The sequence below is a fragment of the Mixophyes fleayi genome, chromosome 4 (assembly GCF_038048845.1).
Source record: "Mixophyes fleayi isolate aMixFle1 chromosome 4, aMixFle1.hap1, whole genome shotgun sequence".
NCBI classification, from domain to species: Eukaryota; Metazoa; Chordata; class Amphibia; order Anura; family Limnodynastidae; genus Mixophyes; species Mixophyes fleayi.
The window spans coordinates 310,646,632-310,664,075 of NC_134405.1; the positions used below are offsets into that span (position 1 = coordinate 310,646,632).

General features: G+C 43.1%; 1 long non-coding RNA gene across 1 annotated transcript in view; it reads left to right on the top strand.

Moving 5' to 3' along the window:
- The window catches only part of LOC142150179 (uncharacterized), a 140,847-nt gene that overhangs the window by 60,210 nt on the left and 63,193 nt on the right, over positions 1–17,444 (top strand). Inside the window, exon 4 of the long non-coding RNA XR_012691060.1 lies at positions 3,490–3,664. This is a non-coding gene — a long non-coding RNA (uncharacterized LOC142150179). The remainder of the gene's footprint in view (positions 1–3,489; positions 3,665–17,444) is intronic.

Genomic DNA, 17,444 nt, shown 5'->3' on the forward strand with positions numbered 1-17,444 from the left:
GTGATCCAGAGTGCAGACATCTTGTCCCCAGACTTCAGGATTGAATTACTGCACTGGATCCAGAGCGCCTGCGATAAGTAAAGGCTTTATTTACTATTACTTCGCTTGAACATATTTATTCTACTATTTGCGAATAAATCTTTGTGCTTTGGAAACACAACTCGAGGTTCGACAATCGTTATTGGTTAGCGACAATACGCACATAACACTAGGCTATGGGCTGACATAGAGGCAAATACCATACAGTTGCTTTCGCCATACACCCTTTTGTGGATTCCAATTAAACATCGTCCACCACTCCTTTTGCTTCCATCTTCTACTCGTTTCTCCCTCCAGATTTGGGACTATAGTACTCGCGCCTTTCAATTATTAGCTAATCCTGAAATTATGTTTCCATTGTGGAACAACCCGTCCTTTCCCCCTGGACAGCCAAAATCCTTTTCTCAATACTGGATTAATCGCGGGCTCTGGTTTATGACAGATATCGCACCCATGCAAATCTTTCCGGAATTTGCAGATTTGCAGAGAATACACAACATCCCCCATAAATGTTTCTATTAATATCTTCAACTAAGGCATTTATTTCAATCTCTCTTAGCGTTTAAAACACTCTACCAATTAACCCCTTTGGAAACTTTTTGTCAGAATAGGTCTCAACCGACCGGTTTAATTTCAACATTTTATAGTCTTGTGGCATTTCATCAACCTATTAAGGATCGATACGAGCTGAAGTGGAAAGAAGACTTGGGAATTTAACTAGAAATTGATGATTGGGCCAAAATCAGGACCCGAATCGCTAAAAGCTCTATTTTCGTGAGGACTAAAGAGAATGCGTATAAGCTACTTTATAGATGGTACCTGGTACCTGGTCCCCACTCATCTCAAAGCTATATTCCCAGATGCACCCAATTCCTGTTGGAGGTCCTGTGGGCAAGAAGGCTCTTTGTTACACATTTAGTGGTCTTGTCCTAAGATGGTCAGATTTTGGCAAAAAGTACATAACTTAATCCTTAGAGTAACCTCGATACAAATCCCTCCATGTCCTTCTTATTCGCTTCTGCTCTTAGTAGGTTACTGCTCTGAGTCTTTAAACTTCTTCCATCTCTGTGTCTCTGTGTATCGGCTTCAAGATCCAGGTTTGATGCAGGTTCTGAGTTACCCGGGGCCAGTTCCAAGCTTATACAGCTCAGGAGGTGGTCACCCCTGATAATCCGGTGCCTGAGTTCTGAGCCTTCTCAGTCCCAGTTTTGGTACTATAGTCTTCTGAGTTTCTGGATCCTTGCGGGTACTGAGTCTCTGTTCGTGGGTTCAGTCCCTCTGTTCCTACGTCCAGGTTCCAGTCCACCAAGTCCAGATTCCAGTTGCTTATTCCAATGTGGAATCCAGTCCAGCATTCCTCCTCCTGACATCTGGCATATACAAAAAGAGCACATACTCTCTTTCTGAGCAAGATCTTCATCCAGCCTCCTAGTTTCCACTTCATCCCTGTCTCAGGACCCTTCGTCCCAAGACGGATCCCAGAAACCCTAATGGCGTGACAATACCTTTGTTTCACAACCCATCAGATGCCCAGTGATGAGGAGCTCATTGCTTGGGTCATTACACCCCGGGGACTTTGGCTCAGCTCCATGAGAAGAGACCTGCATTTAAAAGCGCTCTCTGCCCTCAGATCCAGGGTAAAATGTTTTAACTGCTTCTGGACAACTTAATAGAAATGCCTTACATTGCAAAGTCAGATGGAAATGGAAGTACATCGATGTTGTTTGAGACAGAGAATCCATTTGGTAAAAATACATTTAAAAGGCTTATCAGTGGTCGGTATTCCTGGAGCTCATATTCTTCAGGTAGATTGGCTTAGTCACCATTATGTGGACAACATGATGGCAACTTTCTGCAACAGGAAAATTCAGAATTCCTCACATGGGTTGCGTGTTCAATGTCTCACCCTTGGGACTTTATCTTCTTTTTATTATTTTCACAGTTGTCTTTTCACCAGTGGGTGGGTGTTTTAGCAGTGTGGTAGTTCCATTTTGGCCTTGTAGATTAGACACATGTCACACAGACAGTCAGGACAGGACGAACGATGAGTGGAAGACAGATGAGAAGGGAGAAGTAAGACAGTGGACACCAGGTCTCCCTAAGAGCAGATTGCCTCTGTCCACCTTTAATCCGGCTCTGCCTTCCTGAATCACTCTGGACACAAGTCAAGGAAAAGTTAAAGTGCACCCTGAGCTCATAAGTCCATATGCACTGCACACCCTGTAACGCATCCAGCATTACTCAAGTACAGACCCGACCCCGGTGACGGCAGATGGGGTCACTAGGGGGATGTGGGTCTGTAGAGCTATCAGTTCTATTACCATGCACCCTGGGAGCTAGGAAAGTGCATATAAAAAGATCAACTAGAAGTCTGGGGGGCATATATGAGTGAAGGAAAAAAGGGAAAACAGTTTGAATTAGTGAATCCCCTTTAATATGGCACAAGCAGCACAGTTTTATAGGTTACAAAACTTGGAATACAAGTCTGCACTGAATAATTAACAAAAACTTTCAAACTTGCAAATTTCAGGTGTAAACCATGAAGTCTAACACTTTAAAACTGTCATGTGTTCAGGATACCCTCTATTCTTTTACAGTAACAGATAGTGTTTTGGGTTATCCCCAATTATGATGCATGAAAATATTGATAACCATGAGAAGACATCATTACTAGTAGTAACGTTTTATACAGTAGACTCTTTTTTACCCTTATTTTACCTGTTATTCCTTTAAGTGTGATTTAAAACCAGTAGAAAGCATTTTCATAATCATAAGACTTTCTTACTCTCAGTAAATATGTCAGATGCCGTCCTTGCACTTCTCCTAGGTGCCGGGGAACGGACCCCTGTCTTAATTCCTTCTCGCATCCTGTTGCCTAGCAACGGGACACTCTTACGTATTCAGCACTCTCGCAGCACCTGCATGTGCATTCGAGCCGCGTCCCATTGCTATGCATCGGGGCATTTGTTTTGTGGCTCAGAAATCACTCTCCTTCTACAAGGGCTCACTTCCTCTTATATTAGGACCCCACTTTCACCAATGCCTCGCCAGCATTTTGGGTCACCAATCTCCAGCGTTCCTGTGTCCTGTTCCCTGCTCCTATTGTTTGCTGTTTTGGATTCTGACCCTTGGCTTGTCTTGTGACTATCCTCCTGCTCAAGTGATTCTGTACTATATTGTCCGAGTGGTTCCTGAATTTGGCTACCTCTGACCACTCTCCTGTATTTTCCCTTTTGTTCCTCGCCATTGCTGGATTGTACCCAGGTCTTCTGCTATTCCTCTACATACTCCATTGCACTGGTGACTAACTGGGAGAACAGCGACCTGCGCACCTTACATAGCCAAGCCCATACCTCCTTGCACTTGTCCCTTATTAAATGTGAATGTGAATTATTTAATGCCGAGGCTGGTTGGAGTTTTCTAAATGTCATATACCCTTTCTTTTTCCAGATAGGACTCCCAACATTGCAGGATCCAGACAAGCAGCAACCCATGTCCAAAATTTGTAAAGCGCAAGTCACGTGCACCTTCAAGAGTTGCACACGTCATGACGTTGCGATGCTGGCAGCATCCAGGAGCTGCGAGGGCCAAGCCCAGCCGACCACAGAGAGGAGATGAAGTAAAGGTAAGTCACATTTACTTTATTTTATTGTCATTTTTTTTTTTGCTTTTTTTTTCAAACTTGACAATGTTCCTTTTTTCAGGGGGTTAGCCTGTTCTTGGCATAATATGAATTGGGGACACTACTCTGTGGCATAATATTGTTTGGGGGCATTAATCTGTGGCATAATATTGTTTGGGGGCACTACTCTGTGGCATAATATTGTTTTGGGGCCTAATTTGTAACATAATATGATTTGGAGACATTATTGTGGGGCACAATATGATTTGTGGCATAAATTGAACTGGGGCACTATTGTATGACATAATATGATTTGGGGGCATCACTGTGTGGCAAAATATGATTTGTGGCATAAATTGAACAATGTGGCATAAATTGAACTGGGACACTACTGTGTGGCATAATATGAACGTTTATTTGTTGGTTCCATTATTAATATATATATATATATATATATATATATATATATATATATATATACACACATATGTAGACAAAAAAAACAGGGATACTCTGCACTCTCCAAACACATAGTTAATGCTGAACTAAATACTGTTCTATATTAAAGACAGGGAATGTTAGTTCCACATATTGCAGTATATGTTAAGCTGACCAACTCACGCCAAAGTCTTCCCATTCTGGTCAGTCCTAACATGATCAAATGCTATGTTATTTTATCTGGACTTAAGGCTTACCTGCACACAGCTTTTAAAATGTGTCTGTTTCATTATAACATTACACACTTTCCACTACGTATGTGGTGCTTTTAGGGCACAAGAGACAAATACATATCCCCATGTTTCTCTTGTGTTCTTGAGTCTGTACCTAATTCATCTAAATAAATATGCAAGTGTTGGAGCATTCTATACTCTTAGTAATATATTTTCTATATTTAATGTTACTACACCTTATTATAATAGTGCATAGGTGTTTGTATCTTTAGAGCTGCTCTACCACCTAGGGCTAGATTTACTAAGCTGCGGGTTTCAAAAAGTGGGGATGTTGCCTATAGCAACCAATCAGATTCTAGCTTTCATTTATTTAGTACCTTCTACAAAATGATAGCTAGAATCTGATTGGTTGCTATAGGCAACATCCCCACTTTTTCAAACCCTCAGCTTAGTAGATCTAGCCCCTAGTCTCTCCTAGCTAGATCCCAGTATGTACCATATTTCTCATGACTTATCTGCTCCTCTTACAGCCCCAGCCAAAACATGGACAGGGCTGGTATGTGAGCGGGAGGACCAATCACAAGCTGCCATCAAGAAATGGCAGTTTGTGATTGTTCACTCCACTAACTCATTCCCTCCGCTGCCATATTAGGTTAGTTAATAAAATCAATTTATATGGAAATACAGCTGCATGTAGCCGTGTAGCCGCTCCAGTTGTGGGGTGGGGCACTACCACCTTTTATTAGGTGTACTGTAGCTTTAATGATTTGTTTTTCTCATACTGTCATGTGACCACTCACTGGCAGTTTAGAATCCAGGTGCATCATTTAAATGATGACAGTTACACACTTCTGGTTGATCAGCGAGAGAGGACAGACGTCTGCTGACCGCTCTCCAGCATCTCTAGAACGCAACAAAGTTGGATAGAAAGTAGAATAATCTGATCATTCGGCCGACCAGTGAGACATAAGGAAACAGACTTCTGTTTCCTTATACTTCATCTCACAGCGATATGCCGGGGAAAAGGAAAAGGAAATCCTCCTCTACTGATGGAGTGGACCAAAAGAAATGTAGAAAAGCCGGCAGAATAATAGGGATAGATCAGTTTTCTAGGAAGCGCTGCCTGGCTTGGTTTCAGGAGTACGCAGGATCGGAGGACGTTATTGGGCCCAAAGGCATACAAGAGTTTTGTGAGGAAGTTGGGATTGAAGCCCAAGATATGAACATGTTGGCTCTGAACTATTTACTAGAGCCTAAGAAAAAGGGCTGTATCAGAAAGGAGGAATGGTTACACGGGATGACCCTGTTACAGTGTGACCTTCCTGAGAAGTTACAGGGAAAATGTCAATATCTTTGCACTCAGCTCACATACTACATCATTTATAAGGCTTTCTATCAGTTTGTTTCACATTTTGCAAGGGACCTAGAGCAGCGAGGTCTGGAATGTGATAAAGCAAGATCCATATTTTTAACAATGATGAGAAGTACATGGCCTTTAGCTACCACCTTTTCCAAGTTTGTTGAGCAGTGCAGATCTAGATATATGGATAAAGAACTGTGGTGTATCCTGCTAGACTTTACATTCAATTTTGGTGAAGACATCAACAATTACGATGAGAATGGATTTTGGCCCGCTTACCTTAGCGATGTACAGGAGTCGTATATATTAATATTAAACCTTCTGTAAATATAGAAAGATCTGTTTAGGAAGCAACCAATGAACTTTTAAAACCCCTAACCAGGGGCCAATTGGGCGTAGGACATACCGGGAAGATTCCCAAAGGCCGCCTCATATATGGCTTTTTTGTTATCTAATTTTTTTTTCTCGCCAGGGGGTGTCTGCCTGATGTGAGGAGCGACTCCAGCCAACTCAATTAAAGATAAGTGAGTAGGGGGGGACCTGCCTTTTCTAAACGAAGGGGGGGCTGACTATTCTAAACTATGGGGGGGCTGCCTATTCTAAACTATGGGGGGTACTGTCTATTCTAAACTATGGGAGGGGCTGCCTATTCTAAACTATAGGGGGTACTGTCTATTCTAAACTATGGGAGGGGCTGCCTATTCTAAGCTATGGGAGGGGCTGACTATTCTAAACTATGGGGGGGCTGCCTATACTAAACTATGAGGGGGCTGCATATACTAAAATATGGGGGGCTACCTATACTAAACTAAAGGGGGCTACCTATACTAAACTATGAGGGGGCTGAGTATACTAAAGAGGGCTACCTATACTAAACTATGGGGGGGCTGAGTATACTAAAGGGGGCTACTTATACTAAACTATGGGGGGTTGACTATACTAAACTATATTTGCCTGATGTGAGAAGCAATGCTGGCCTGCTCAATTAAAGGTAAGTGAGTAGCCAGGAGACCTGCCTATTCTAACCTATGGGAAATGCTGCCTATACTAAAATATGGGGGGCTGAATATTCTAAACTATAACAGGAGCTGCCTATTCTAAACTATAGGGGGGATGCCTATATTAAACTACGTGGGGCTGACTATACTAAACTATGGGGGGCTATCTATTCTAAACTATGTGGGCTTGCTATGTGGGCAGCACGGTGGCTTAGTGGTTAGCACTTCTGCCTCACAGCATTTGGGTCATGAGTTCGATTCCCAACCATGGCCTTATCTGTGTGGAGTTTGTATGTTCTCCCCGTGTTTGCGTGGGTTTCCTCCGGGTGCTCCGGTTTCCTCCCACACTCCAAAAACATACTGGTAGGTTAAGTGGCTTCTATTAAATTGCCCTTAGTCTCTCTCAATCTGTGTGTGTGTATGTTAGGGGATTTAGATTATAAGCTCCAATGGGGCAGTGACTAGCTGCCTATTCAAAATGATGGGGAGGGCTGCCAATACTAAACTATGAGGGGCTGGCTATACTAAACTATGAGAGGCTGCCTATTCTAAAATATGGGGGGGGCTGCCTGTTCTAAACTATAGGGGGACTACCTATTCTAAACTAAAAGGGGGCGGCTGCCTATTCTAAACTATGGGGAATGGCTGCCTATTCTAAACTACTAGGGGGAGCTGCTTATTTTAACTTATTGGGGGGCACGGCTGCCTATATTAAACTAAAGAGGGGCAGCCTATATTTAATTATAGGGGGGCTTCCTAAATTAAAGTATACAGGGGCTGCCTATATTAAACTATATGGAGGGGGGCTGCTATAATGTGTGAGGGAAAAGGGTTGTATGTTGTATAATGTGTGAGGTACTGAGGGATCTTAATATATTGTGATATGAGGGAAGGGAGGGGGGCTGTCTTAATAGTCTTAATAGTGGGGCTGCCTATTCTAAAATATGGGCGGGCTGCCTATTCAATACTATGGTAGGGGCTGCTTATTCTAAATACAATGTAAGGGGGCTACATTTTCTAAACCATTGGGGCGCTATCTATTCTAAACTATGTGGGTTTGCTATGTGGGCAGCACGGTGGCTTAGTGGTTAACACTTCTGCCTCACAGCACTTGGGTCATGAGTTCGATTCCCAACCATGGCCTTATCTGTGTGGAGTTTGTATGTTCTCCCCGTGTTTGCGCGGGTTTCCTCCGGGTGCTCCGGTTTCCTCCCACACTCCAAAAACATACTGGTAGGTTAATTGGCTTCTATTAAATTGCCCTTAGTCTCTCTCAATCTGTGTGTATGTGTATGTTAGGGGATTTATATTATAAGCTCCAATGGGGCAGTGACTAGCTGCCTATTCAAAATGATTTGGAGGGCTGCCTATACTAAACTATGAGGGGATGCCTATTATAAACTAAGGTTTGCTGCCTAATATGAACTATGGGGGATGCTGCCTATTATAAAGTATGGGAGGGGACTGTCTATTCTAAATTATGGTGGGGCTGCCTATACTATACTATGGAGGGCTGCCTATTCTAAACTATGGGTGAGCTTCTTGTTTTAAACTATGAGGGGCTGCCTATTCTAAACTATATGGGATGGCTGCCTATGCTAAACTACGGGGGGGGGGGGGGGGCTGCCTATTTTAATCTATATGGGGGCTGCCAATTTTAAAGTATAGTGGGGGCTGCCTATATTAAACTATAGTGGGGGCTGTCTATAGTAATCTATAGGGGTGCAGTCTATATTAAGCTATAGTGAGTGGGCTGCCTATTTTAAACTATAGTGGGGCTGCCTATTCTAAACTATGGGGGCACTGCCTTATCTAAAGTATGGGGGATCTGAATATTCTAAATTATGGGGGATGCTGCCTATTCTGAACTATGGGGGGGGGGCAGCCTATATTAAACTATAGGGGGGCTAAATATATTAAACTGCAGGTGGGGCTACCTATATTAAACTATAGGTGGGGCTGCCTATATTAAACCATAGGGGGCTGCCTATTTTAAACTATTGGGGGCTGCCTATTTTAAACTATAGGGGGCTGCCTATTCTAAACTAAAGTGGGGGCTGCCTATCCTAAACTATAGTGGGGGCTCCCTATACTAAACTATAGGGGGACTGCCTATATTAAACTCTAGGGGAGGCTTTCTATATTAAACTATTTAAACTATAGGGGGCTGCTTATATTAAACTATAGGGAAGAGGGCCTGCTATAATGTGTGAGGGAAAAGGGGTGTATGTTGCTATAATGTGTGAGGGAGTGCGGTGTCTTAATATATTGCTTGATATGAGGGAAAGGAGGGGGGCTGTCTTAATAGTCTTAATAGTGGGTCTGCCTATTCTAAATTATGATGGGGCTGCCTATTCTAAACTATGTGTGGGTACTGCATATTCTAATCTATGGGGGACTCCCTTTTCAAAACTATTGGGGGCTGTCTATTCTAACCTATAGGGTGAGACTACCTATTCTAAACTATAGTGGGGCTGCCTATTTTATACTATGGGGGGCTGCCTATTATATACTATGGGGGATGGCTGTCTATTCTAACCTATAGGGTGAGACTGCCTATTCTAAACTATAGAGGGGTTGCCTTGGTAAACTATAGGGAGACTGCTTATTCTAACCTATGGGGGATGCTGCCTATTCTAAGCTATGGAGAATGGCTTACTATTCTAATCTATGGGGGGGAGCTGCCTATACTAAACTATAGGGAGGATACCTATTTTAATCTATACGGTGGACTGCCAATTTTAAACTGAAAGGGTTCTGCCGATATTAAACTATAGTGGGGGTTGTCTATAGTAAACTGTAGGGGTGCAGTCTATATTAAACTATAGGGAGTGGGCTGCCTACATTAAACTATAGGGGGGCTTCCTTTTCTAAACTATCGGGGGTTGCATATTCTAACTTATGGGGGATGCTGTCTATTCTAAACTATAGGGGATTCGGCCTATACTAAACTATAGAGGGGCTGTCTATTCTAAACTATGGGGGGCAGGGCTTCCCATGCTAAACTATGGGGGGAGGGGGCAGCCTATATTAAACTATAGGGGGCTGCCTATTCTAAACTATATGGGATGGCTGCCTATGCTAAACTACGGGGGGGGGCTGCCTATTTTAATCTATATGGGGGGCTGCCAATTTTAAAGTATAGTGGGGGCTGCCTAAATTAAACTATAGTGGGGGTTGTCTATAGTAAACTATAGGGGTGCAGTTTATATTAAGCTATAGGGAGTGGGCTGCCTACATTAAACATTAAACTTTAGGGGGGCTTCCTTTTCTAAACTATAGGGGGTTGCCTATTCTAAACTATGGGAGGGGCTGACTATTCTAAACTATGGGGGGTGCTGCCTATACTAAACTATGAGGGGGCTGCATATACTAAAATATGGGGGGCTACCAATACTAAACTAAAGGGGGCTACCTATACTAAACTATGGGGGGGCTGAGTATACTAAAGGGGGCTACTTATACTAAACTATGGGGGGGTTGACTATACTAAACTATATTTGCCTGATGTGAGAAGCAATGCTGGCCTGCTCAATTAAAGCTAAGTGAGTAGCCAGGAGACCTGCCTATTCTAACCTATGGGAAATGCTGCCTATACTAAAATATGGGGGGCTGAATATTCTAAACTATAACAGGGGCTGCCTATATTAAACTATATGCGGGATGCCTATATTAAACTATAGGGGGCTGCCTATACTAAACAATAGGGGGACTGCCTATACTAAACTACGTGGGGCTGACTATACTAAATTATGGGGGGGCTATCTATTCTAAACTATGTGGGCTTGCTATGTGGGCAGCACGGTGGCTTAGTGGTTAGCACTTCTGCCTCACAGCACTTGGGTCATGAGTTCGATTCCCAACCATGGCCTTATCTGTGTGGAGTTTGTATGTTCTCCCCGTGTTTGCGTGGGTTTCCTCCGGGTGCTCCGGTTTCCTCCCACACTCCAAAAACATACTGGTAGGTTAAGTGGCTTCTATTAAATTGCCCTTAGTCTCTCTCAATCTGTGTGTGTGTGTATGTTAGGGGATTTAGATTATAAGATCCAATGGCGCAGTGACTAGCTGCCTATTAAAAATGATGGGGAGGGCTGCCTATACTAAACTATGAGGGGCTGGCTATACTAAACTATGAGAGGCTGCCTATACTAAAATATGGGGGGGCTGCCTGTTCTAAACTATAGGGGGACTACCTATTCTAAACTAAAAGGGGGCGGCTGCCTATTCTAAATTATGGGGAATGGCTGCCTATTCTAAACTACTGGGGGGAGCTGCCTATTCTAACTTATTGGGGGGCACGGCTGTCTATATTAAACTAAAGAGGGGCAGCCTATATTTAATTATAGGGGGCTTCCTAAATTAAAGTATACAGGGGCTGCCTATATTAAACTATATGGAGGGGGGCTGCTATAATGTGTGAGGGAAAAGGGGTGCATGTTGTATAATGTGTGAGGTAGTGGGGGATCTTAATATATTGTGATATGAGGGAAGGGAGGGGGGCTGTCTTAATAGTGGGTCTGCCTATTCTAAATTATGGTGGGGCTGCCTATTCTAAACTATGAGGGGGGCTGCCTATATTAAACTATAGGGGGGCTGAATATATTAAACTATAGGTGGGGCTACCTATATTAAACTATAGGTGGGGCTGCCTATATTAAACTATAGGGGGCTGCCTATTTTAAACTATTGGGGGATGCCTATTTTAAACTATAGGGGGCTGCCTATTCTAAACTATAGTGGGGGCTCCCTATACTAAACTATAGGGGGACTGCCTATATTAAACTCTAGGGGAGGCTTTCTATATTAAACTATTTAAACTATAGGGGGCTGCTTATATTAAACTATAGGGAAGAGGGCCTGCTATAATGTGTGAGGGAAAAGGGGTGTATGTTGCTATAATGTGTGAGGGAGTGCGGTGTCTTAATATATTGTTTGATATGAGGGAAGGGAGGGGGGCTGTCTTAATAGTGGGTCTGCCTATTCTAAATTATGGTGGGGCTGCCTATTCTAAACTTAGAGGGGGGCTGCCAATTCTAAACTATGTGGGGGGATGACTATTCTGAACTATGAGGGGCTACCATTTCTAAACTATGGGGGGGGGCTCAATATTCTAAACTATGGTTTGCTGCCTATTCTAAACTATGGGTGATATTACGTATTGTAATCTTTGGGAGGGGGCTGCCTATTCTAAACTATGTGTGGGTACTGCATATTCTAATCTATGGGGGGACTCCCTTTTCAAAACTATTGCGGGCTGTCTATTCTAACCTATAGGGTGAGACTGCCTATTCTAAACTATAGTGGGGCTGCCTATTTTATACTATGGGGAGCTGCCTATTCTATACTATGTGGGATGGCTGTCTATTCTAAGCTATAGGGTGAGACTGCCTATTCTAAACTATAGAGGGGTTGCCTTGGTAAACTATAGGGGGACTGCTTATTCTAACCTATGGGGGATGCTGTCTATTCTAAGCTATGGAGAATGGCTTTCTATTCTAATGTATGGGGGGGAGCTGCCTATACTAAACTATAGGGAGGATACCTATTTTAATCTATACGGTGGACTGCCAATTTTAAACTGAAAGGGTTCTGCCGATATTAAACTATAGTGGGGGTTGTCTATAGTAAACTATAGGGGTGCAGTCTATATTAAGCTATAGGGAGTGGGCTGCCTACATTAAACATTAAACTATAGGGGGGCTTCCTTTTCTAAACTATGGGGGGTTGCCTATTCTAAACTATGGGAGGGTCTGACTATTCTAAACTATGGGGGGGCTGCCTATACTAAACTATGAGGGGGCTGCATATACTAAAATATGGGGGGCTACCTATACTAAACTAAAGGGGGCTACCTATACTAAACTATGGGGGGCTGAGTATACTAAAGGGGGCTACTTATACTAAACTATGGGGGGGTTGACTATACTAAACTATGGAGAATGGCTTTCTATTCTAATGTAAACTATAGGGGGACTGCTTATTCTAACCTATGGGGGATGCTGCCTATTCTAAGCTATGGAGAATGGCTTTCTATTCTAATGTATGGGGGGGAGCTGCCTATACTAAACTATAGGGAGGATACCTATTTTAATCTATACGGTGGACTGCCAATTTTAAACTGAAAGGGTTCTGCCGATATTAAACTATAGTGGGGGTTGTCTATAGTAAACTATAGGGGTGCAGTCTATATTAAGCTATAGGGAGTGGGCTGCCTACATTAAACATTAAACTATGGGGGGCTTCCTTTTCTAAACTATGGGGGGTTGCCTATTCTAAATTATGGGAGGGTCTGACTATTCTAAACTATGGGGGGGCTGCCTATACTAAACTATGAGGGGGCTGCATATACTAAAATATTGGGGGCTACCTATACTAAACTAAAGGGGGCTACCTACACTAAACTATGGGGGGCTGAGTATACTAAAGGGGGCTACTTATACTAAACTATGGGGGGGTTGACTATACTAAACTATATTTGCCTGATGTGAGAAGCAATGCTGGCCTGCTCAATTAAAGGTAAGTGAGTAGCCAGGAGACCTGCCTATTCTAACCTATGGGAAATGCTGCCTATACTAAAATATGGGGGGCTGAATATTCTAAACTATAACAGGGGCTGCCTATTCTAAACTATAGGGGGGATGCCTATATTAAACTACGTGGGGCTGACTATACTAAACTATGGGGGGCTATCTATTCTAAACTATGTGGGCTTGCTATGTGGGCAGCACGGTGGCTTAGTGGTTAGCACTTCTGCCTCACAGCATTTGGGTCAGGAGTTCGATTCCCAACCATGGCCTTATCTGTGTGGAGTTTGTATGTTCTCCCCGTGTTTGTGTGGGTTTCCTCCGGGTGCTCCGGTTTCCTCCCACACTCCAAAAACATACTGGTAGGTTAAGTGGCTTCTATTAAATTGCCCTTAGTCTCTCTCAATCTGTGTGTGTGTATGTTAGGGGATTTAGATTATAAACTCCAATGGGGCAGTGACTAGCTGCCTATTCAAAATGATGGGGAGGGCTGCCTATACCAAACTATGAGGGGCTGGCTATACTAAACTATGAGAGGCTGCCTATTCTAAACTATGGGGAATGGCTGCCTATTCTAAACTACTGGGGGGAGCTGCATATTCTAACTTATTGGGGGGCACGGCTGCCTATATTAAACTAAAGATGAGCAGCCTATATTTAATTATAGGGGGGCTTCCTAAATTAAAGTATACAGGGGCTGCCTATATTAAACTATATGGAGGGGGGCTGCTATAATGTGTGATGGAAAAGGGTTGTATGTTGTATAATGTGTGAGGTACTGGGGGATCTTAATATATTGTGATATGAGGGAAGGGAGGGGGGCTGTCTTAATAGTCTTAATAGTGGGGCTGCCTATTCTAAAATATGGGCGGGCTGCCTTTTCAATACTATGGTAGGGGCTGCTTATTCTAAATACAATGTGAGGGGGCTACATTTTCTAAACCATTGGGGTGCTATCTATTCTAAACAATGTGGGTTTGCTATGTGGGCAGCACGGTGGCTTAGTGGTTAGCACTTCTGCCTTACAGCATTTGGGTCATGAGATCGATTCCCAACCATGGCCTTATCTGTGTGGAGTTTGTATGTTCTCCCCGTGTTTGCGTGGGTTTCCTCCGGGTGCTTCGGTTTCCTCCCACACTCCAAAAACATACTGGTAGGTTAAGTGGCTTCTATTAAATTGCCCTTAGTCTCTCTCAATCTGTGTGTGTGTATGTTAGGGGATTTAGATTATAAGCTCCAATGGGGCAGTGACTAGCTGCCTATTCAAAATGATGGGGAGGGCTGCCTATACCAAACTATGAGGGGCTGGCTATACTAAACTATGAGAGGCTGCCTATACTAAAATATGGGGGGGGCTGCCTGTTCTAAACTATAGGGGGACTACCTTTTCTAAACTAAAAGGGGGCGGCTGCCTATTCTAAACTATGGGGAATGGCTGCCTATTCTAAACTACTGGGGGGAGCTGCCTATTCTAACTTATTGGGGGGCACGGCTGCCTATATTAAACTAAAGATGAGCAGCCTATATTTAATTATAGGGGGGCTTCCTAAATTAAAGTATACAGGGGTTGCCTATATTAAACTATATGGAGGGGGGCTGCTATAATGTGTGATGGAAAAGGGTTGTATGTTGTATAATGTGTGAGGTACTGGGGGATCTTAATATATTGTGATATGAGGGAAGGGAGGGGGGCTGTCTTAATAGTCTTAATAGTGGGGCTGCCTATTCTAAAATATGGGCGGGCTGCCTTTTCAATACTATGGTAGGGGCTGCTTATTCTAAATACAATGTGAGGGGGCTACATTTTCTAAACCATTGGGGTGCTATCTATTCTAAACAATGTGGGTTTGCTATGTGGGCAGCACGGTGGCTTAGTGGTTAGCACTTCTGCCTTACAGCATTTGGGTCATGAGATCGATTCCCAACCATGGCCTTATCTGTGTGGAGTTTGTATGTTCTCCCCGTGTTTGCGTGGGTTTCCTCCGGGTGCTTCGGTTTCCTCCCACACTCCAAAAACATACTGGTAGGTTAATTGGCTTCTATTAAATTGCCCTTAGTCTCTCTCAATCTGTGTGTGTGTATGTTAGGGGTGTTATGTGCGTATTGTCGCTAACCAATAACGATTGTCGAACCTCGATTTGTGTTTCCAAAGCACAAAGATTTATTCGCAAATAAGTAGAATAATATGCTCAAGCGAAGTAATAGTAAATACAGCCGTTACTTATCGCAGGCGCTCTGGATCCAGTGCAGTCATTCAATCCTAAAGTCTGGGGACTAGAAGTCTGCACTCTGGATCACAAGCTGCTGCTTATATACACAATCAAATACAGTAATACAATGAAGATGGTATAGCTTGCATCTATTGGTCCGGGTCTCAGGAATGTCCAAGGGGTCGTCAATCATTGGCTGGTTCATCCTAAGGAATCCAAAGGAGGGGGTCATCTCTGCAGGGGGTATGCTCTGCTCTTCCCGCCAGGATTCCTTAGTCTTAAGTAGTTCATAATTCCCTATCATTCATAATTTGCGTATGCACTCTGCGATTCCCTCGCAGAGTGAACCAAACAGTAGGATATGTAACAAGGTTCATTATGATACCACTCATGATGTTATTCCTTTAACCCGTTCCGTGTATTTCACTAATATGCATGTAACTCTGATATAACATATAAATACTACTATATTTCGACATAACTGACTATGTGTTGCAACTACCATTAATGTGTACTATATTATAAGTATGCGTGTTTGTGTGAATGTATGGTAAAAGACCAATTACTGTTGCTGCCACGTGTAGTGGATGCGTACGCCCTTTCACGCCGTAGCGTGCCCTTGTACGTCGATGCGTACCGTACGCATCTTTTCAGACAAAGATAACCAAGTTTGCTAGACTTTAATTGAAATGACTTTATCCAATTTGCTGACTTCGACAGGGGATTTAGATTATAAGCTCCAATGGGGCAGTGACTAGCTGCCTATTCAAAATGATTTGGAGGGCTGCCTATACTAAACTATGAGGGGATGCCTATACTAAAATATGGGGGGGCTGCCTGTTCTAAACTATAGGGGGACTACCTATTTTAAACTAAAAGGGGGTGCTGCCTATTCTACACTATGGGGGGCTGCCTATTCTAAACACAATATGTGGGGCTGCCTATTGTAAAGTATAAGAGGGTAATGCCTATTCTAAACTATGGGGAATGGCTGCCCATTCTAAACTACCGGGGGTGGGGGGCTGCCTATTGTAACTTATTGGGGGGCACGGCTGCCTATATTAAACTAAAGAGGGGCAGCCTATATTTAATTATAGGGGGGCTTCCTAAATTAAAGTATACAGGGGCTGCCTATATTAAACTATATGGAGGGGGGGCTGCTATAATGTGTGAGGGAAAAAGGGTGTATGTTGTATAATGTGTGAGGTAGTGGGGAATCTTAATATATTGTGTGATATGAGGGAAGGGAGGGGGGCTGTCTTAATAGTCTTAATAGTGGGGCTGCCTATTCTAAAATTATGGGCGGGCTGCCTATTCAATACTATGGTAGGGGCTGCTTATTCTAAATACAATGTGAGGGGGCTACATTTTCTAAACTATGGGGGGATGCCTATTATAAACTAAGGTTTGCTGCCTATTATGAACTCTGGGGGATGCTGCATATTATAAAGTATGGGAGGGGACTGTCTATTCTAAATTATGGTGGGGCTGCCTATACTATACTATGGAGGGCTGCCTATTCTAAACTATGGGGGAGCTTCTTGTTTTAAACTATGAGGGGCTGCCTATTCTAAACTATATGGGATGGCTGCCTATGCTAAACTACGGGGGGGCTGCCTATTTTAATCTATACTATATATTAACCACAGACCCTACTTCCCTATACCTTAAAGATTTGGAAACACTCCTTAGTGGAGCTGCTTTGAAAGGTATTCTAACCAAAAATGAATATCAATTTCTGTCTACAAAATACCCACGAATCCCAGTTATATACCATATGCCAAAGTTACATAAATCTCTCAACAACCCACCTGGCCGACCGATTGTATCCGGTATTGGATCCCTTACAACTAATTTATCCAGCTATATTGACTGTTATTTGCAACCACTAGTTGTTCAACAACAGAGCTATCTAAGAGATACTGGCCATCTCTTAGAAGCCCTCAAAGATATTCAGTGGGAAAACGACTTCCTACTCCTAACATGTGATGTAGTTTCCCTCTATACTATTATCGATCAT